Genomic DNA, 6,440 nt, shown 5'->3' with positions numbered 1-6,440 from the left:
GCTGGCAGAAGACCTCAGACTTCCCAAAAGGCAAATAAATCTACATGTACCTGGGTAGGGCAAAAGAAAAAACAGAGACAAAAGAATAGGGACGGGACCTGCACCTCTGGGAGGGAGCTGTGAAGGAGGAAAAGTTTCCACACACTAGGAAGCCCCTTCACTGGCAGAGACAGGGGGTGGGCATGAGGGAAGCTTCGGAGCCACGGAGGAGAGCAGCAACAGGGGTGCGGAGGGCAAAGCGGAGAGATTCCCGCACAGAGGATCAGGGCAACCACCACTCACCAGCCCGAGAGGCGTGTCTGATCACCCGCGGGGTCGGGGCGGGGTGGGAGCTGAGGCTCGGGCATCGGAGGAGGTCAGATCCCAGGGAGAGGACTGGGGTTGGCTGCGTGAACACAGCCTGAAGGGGGCTAGTGCGCCACAGCTAGCCGGGAGGGAGTCCGGGAAAAAGCCCGGACCTGCCTAAGAGGCAAGAGACCATTGTTTCGGGGTGCGCGAGGAGAGGGGATTCCTTCCCTGTCTGCCCACAGAAGGCAGAGCACCACTTAAACGAGCTACAGAGATGGGCACAAGCGTGGCTATCAGCTTGGACCCCAGAGACGGGCATGAAACGCTAACGCTCCTGCTGCAGGCACCAAGAATCCTGTGTGCAAGCACAGGTCACTATCCACACACACCACCCCCTCCGGAAGCCTGTGCAGCCCACCACTGCACTGTACCATTTTTCTAGGTTCCCATAAATGCGTTAATACATGATATTTGTTTTTCTCTTTCTGACTTACTTCACTCTATATGACAGTCTCTAGATCCATCCACATCTCTATAAATGACCCAATTTCGTTCCTTTTTATGGTTGAGTAATATTCCATTGTGTATATACACCACATCTTCTTTATCCCTCTGTCAATGGGCATTTAGGTTGCTTCCATGACCTGGCTATTGTAAATAGTGCTGCAATGGACATTGGGGTGCATGTGTCTGGTTTTCTCTGGGTATATGCCCAGTAGTGGGATTGCTGGGTCATATGGTAATTGTATTTCTAGTTTTTTAAGGAACCTCCATACTGTTCTCCATACTGGCTGTAGCAATTTACATTCCCACCAACAGTGCAAGAGGGTTCCCTTTTCTCCACACCCTCTCCAGCATTTGTTGTTTGTAGATTTTCTGATGATACCCATTCTAACTGGTGTGAGGTGATACCTCATTGTAGTTTTGATTTGCATTTCTCTAATAATTAGTGATGTTGAGCAGCTTTGCATGTGCTTCTTGGCCAATCTGTATGTCTTCTTTGGAGAAATGTCTATTTAGGTCTTCTGCCCATTTTTGGATTGGGTTGTTTGTTTATTTAATATTGAGCTGCATGAGCTGTTTATATATTTTGGAGATTAATCCTTTGTTGATACGTTTGCAAATATTTTCTCCCATTCTGAGGGTCGTCTTTTCATCTTGTTTGTAGTTTCCTTTGCTTTGCAAAAGCTTTTAAGTTTCATTAGGTCCCATTTGTTTACTTTTGTTTTTATTTCCATTACTCTAGGAGGTGGATCAAAAAAGATCTTGCTGTGATTTATGTCAAAGAGTGTTCTTCCTATGTTTTTCTCTAAGAGTTTTATAGTGTCTGGTCTTACATTTAGGTCTCTAATCCATTTTGAGTTTATTTTTGTGTATGGTGTTAGAGAGTGTTCTGATTTCATTCTTTTACATGTAGCTGTCCAGTTTTCCCAGCATCACTTATTGAAGAGACTGTCTTTTCTCCATTGTATATCCTTGCCTCCTTTGTCATACATTAGTTGACCATAGGTGCATGGGTTTATCTCTGGGCTTTCTATCCTGTTCCATTGATCTATATTTCTGTTTTTGTGCCAGTACCATATTGTCTTGATTGTTATAGCTTTGTAGTATAGTCTGAAGTCAGGGGGTCTGCTTCCTCTAGCTCCGTTTTTTTCCCTCAAGACTGCTTTGGCTATTCGGGGTCTTTTGTGTCTCCATACAAATTTTAAGATTTTTTGTTCTAGTTCCGTAAAAAATGCCATTGGTAATTTGATAGGGATTGCATTGAATCTGTAGATTGCTTTGGGTAGTAGAGTCATTTTCACAATATTGATTCTTCCAATCCAGGAACATGGTATATCCCTCCATCTGTTGGTATCATCTTTAATTTCTTTCATCAGTGTCTTACAGTTTTCTGCATACAGCTCTTTTGTCGCCCTAGGTAGGTTTATTCCTAGGTATTTTATTCTTTTTCTTGCAGTGGTAAATGGGAGTGTTTCCTTAATTTCTCTTTCAAATTTTTCATCATTAGTGTATAGGAATGCAAGAGATTTCTTCTGTGCATTAATTTTGTATCCTGCAACTTTACCAAAATCATTGATTAGTTCTAGTAGTTTTCTGGTGGCATCTTTAGGATTCTCTATGTATAGTATCATGTCATCTGCAAACAGTGACAGTTTTACATCTTCTTTTCCAATTTGTATTCCTTTTATTTCTTTTTCTTCTCTGATTACTCTGGCTAGGACTTCCAAAACTGTGTTGAATAATAGTGGTGAGAGTGGACATCCTTGTCTTGTTCCTGATCTTAGAGGAAATGTTTTCAGTTTTTCACCACTGAGAATGATGTTTGCCGTGGGTTTGTCATATATGGCCTTTATTATGTTGAGGTAAGTTCTCTCGATGCCCACTTTCCAGAGAGTTTTTATCATAAATGGGTGTTGAATTTTGTCAAAAGCTTTTTCTGCATCTATTGAGATGATCATATTTTTATTCTTCAATTTGTTAATATGGTGTATCAGATGGATTGATTTGCATATATTGAAGAATCCTTGCATCCCTGGGATAAATCCCACTTGGTCATGGTGTCTGATCCTTTTAATGTGTTGTTGGATTCTGTTTGCTAGTATTTTGTTGAGGAATTTTGCATCTATCTATATTCATCAGTGATATTGGTCTGTAATTTTCTTTTTTTGTAGTATCTTTGTCTGGTTTTGGTATCAGGGTGATGGTGGCCTCATAGAATGAGTTTGGGAGTGTTCCTTCCTCTGCAATTTTTTGGAAGAGTTTGAGAAGGATGGGTGTTAGCTCTTCTCTAAATTTTGATAGAATTCACCTGTGAAGCCATCTGGTCCTGGACTTTTGTTTGTTGGAAGATTTTTAATCACAGTTTCAATTTCATTACTTGTGATTGGTCTGTTCATATTTTCTATTTCTTCCTGGTTCAGTCTTGGAAGGTTATACCTTTCTAAGAATTTGTCCATTTCTTCCAGGTTGTCCATTTTATTGGCATAGAGTTGCTTGTAGTAGTCTCTTAGGATGCTTTGTATTTCTGTGGTGTCTGTTGTAACTTCTCCTTTTCTGTCTCTAATTTTATCAATTTAAGTCCTCTCCCTCTTTTTCTTGATGAGTCTGGCTAATGGTTTATCAATTTTGTTTATCTTCTCAAAGAACCAGCTTTTAGTTTTATTGATCTTTGCTATTGTTTTCTTTGCTTCTATTTCATTTATTTCTGCTCTGGTCTTTATGATTTCTTTCCTTCTGCTAACTTTGGGTTTTGTTTGTTCTTCTTTCTCTAGTTCCTTTAGGTATAAGGTTAGGTTGTTTATTTGAGATGTTTGTTGTTTCTTGAGGTAGGATTGTATTGCTATAAACTTTCTTCTTAGAACTGCTTTTGCTGCATCCCATAGGTTTTGGATCGTCGTGTTTTCATTGTCATTTGTCTCTCGGTATTTTTTGATTTCCTCTTTGATTTCTTCAGTGATCTCTTGGTTATTTAGTAACGTATTGTTTAGCCTCCATGTGTTTGTGTTTTTTACGTTTTTTTACCTGTAACTCATTTCTAATCTCATAGTGTTGTGGTCAGAAAAGATGCTTGATATGATTTTAATTTTCTTAAATTTACTGAGGCTTGATTTGTGACCCAAGATGTGATCTATCCTGGAGAATGTTCCATGCGCACTTGAGAAGAAAGTGTAATCTGCTGTTTTTGGATGCAATGTCGTATAAATATCAATTAAATCTATCTGGTCTATTGTGTCATTTAAAGCTTGCGTTTCCATATTAATTTTCTGTTTGGATGATCCGTCCATTTGGTGTAAATGAGGTATTAATGTCCCCCACTATTATTGTGTTGCTGTCGATTTCCTCTTTTATAGCTGTTAGCAGTTGCCTTATGTATTGAGGTGCTCCTATGTTGGGTGCATATATATTTATAATTGTTATATCTTCTTCTTGGATTGATCCCTTGAACATTATGTAGTGTCCTTCCTTGTCTCTTGTAACATTCTTTATTTTAAAGTCTATTTTATCTGATATGAGTATTGCTACTCCAGCTTTGATTTCCATTTGCATGGAATATCTTTTTCCATCCCCTCACTTTCAGTCTGTATGTGTCCCTAGGTCTGAAGTGGGTCTCTTGTAGACAGCATATATATGGGTCTTGCTTTTGTATCCATTCAGCAAGCCTGTGTGTTTTGGTTGGAGCATTTAATCCATTCATGTTTAAGGTAATTATTGATAGGTATTTTCCTATTACCATTTTCTTAATTGTTTTGGGTTTGTTTTTGTAGGTCCTTTTCTTCTCTTGCGTTTCCCACTTAGAGAAGTTCCTTTAGCATTTGTTGTAGAGCTGGTTTGGTGGTGCTGAATTCTCTTAGTTTTTGCTTGTCTGTAAAGCTTTTGATTTCTCCATCGAATCTGAATGAGATCCTTGCCAGGTAGAGTAATCTTGGTTGTAGGTTCTTCCCTTTCATCACTTTAAATATATACTTTTTTCCTATATTTTTTGGTTGCATGACTTTTGATCACCTCTTCATCCAATACACCTTTTGTAGTACAATTTCTATAGAGAGAATAGAAAAACAACTCGGTTTTCTTCTGAGAGTTTGAAAAGTCTTTTTCAGCTTCACAACTCACCACCACTGGTTAATGTCATGTAAATTTTCTGGATTGTTATAAAATTTGGGAAAACCTCTCTCATTTCTTTTATACGTAAGCTGTAAGATTTTACAATGTGTCGAGTTTTTTAAGTAATAACTAATCTTAAATAAGCTTTAGATTTACCACTTCAGAAATGTTTCCACAAGTCATTCCTACACTCGTACAGCCAGCAATAACTTAACTATATGCAGAAGTGATAGCAAACCACATAAGTATATCCCACTAACTCCAAATAAATGTATATGCAATTCAGTTTCTCTTTGGTTTGATCCCCAAAAGAATAGCTCTGATAAAGACAGAACTCTCCCTAGAAAACAAAGCAAGGTAGGGAATTCCCTGGTGGTCCAGTGGTTAGGACTCCACGCTTTCACGGCTGAGGGCCCAGGTTCAATCCCTGGTCAGGGAACTAAGATCCCACAAGCCGCGCAGTGCAGCCAAAAAAAAGAGAAGCAAGCAAAGCAAGGCAGAAAATATGGAAAGGCAGAAGTGTTTTCTGGGTGGGAAGAAGGTAGAAAATACTCATTCTTAATATACCTTGTATCATTCAAAGTTAATAAAAGTATTCCCATGTACGTTTGAAAGTATTCTAATGTTGTGAATTCCATGGTAGAATTTGGAACACCACACCCCAGAAGAATGAAGCCTCAGAGGAAAGCTGGTGGACCTAACCTAAGGTAGGAGAGGTTTCACCCCCATTGAACTTCAAACCTATGCTGTGGCAAAAGACTTTCTAAAGGAAGACAGCAAGGGAATTCCCTGGAGGTCCAATGGTTTGGACTCTGCGCTTCCACTGCAGGGGGCACAGGTTCAATCCCTGGTCAGGGAATTAAGATCCCACGAGCTTCACAGCGTGGCCCAAAAAAATAAAGAAGAAGAAGAAGAAGAAGACAGCAAAGACCAAAATCCTAAAGGAAAAGATGAACAGATTTAACTGTATTAAACTTTAAAACATCTGTGTGGTTAAAGCAAACAACATCAAACAAAAAAACTAGAAGAAAAAGTACCTGTTATTCATATTACAAAGGCTCAATAGCCCCAGTACAGAAACCCATTAAAAATGTTAACGCATGAGGAATCTAACAGGAGAACCATCAAAGAACATGAACAGGCCATTCACAGAGGAAGAAATACAAAAGGCAAAAGTTGAAAGAACTGGCAAGGATTTAGGGAAACTAAGCCCTCTCACCCTGCTATCAGGAATGTAAATTAGTTCACCTTTATATGGGGCAATTTGACAATATAAAAATAACACTAACATTTATAAAGAGCTTACTATTTGCCAAGTACTCTGTGAAGTGCTTTATACTGATTGAGCTATTCAATCCCCACTCAACTTGTATGGATATTCAATGTGCATCATGTGTAATAATGAAAAACTCGAGATTCCTCAGACACCCAACAATAGGGTTTGGTTAAATAGAACATGGAATCTCTATACAATAGGATTGAAATGATTTATATTTACCGACATGGAAAACCCTGTAAAATGTAGTAAGTTTTTTAAAAGGTGACAA

This window comes from Balaenoptera musculus, chromosome X, assembly GCF_009873245.2.
Source record: "Balaenoptera musculus isolate JJ_BM4_2016_0621 chromosome X, mBalMus1.pri.v3, whole genome shotgun sequence".
Lineage (NCBI taxonomy): Eukaryota > Metazoa > Chordata > Mammalia > Artiodactyla > Balaenopteridae > Balaenoptera > Balaenoptera musculus.
Note: the sequence above shows the minus strand (reverse complement) of the source record.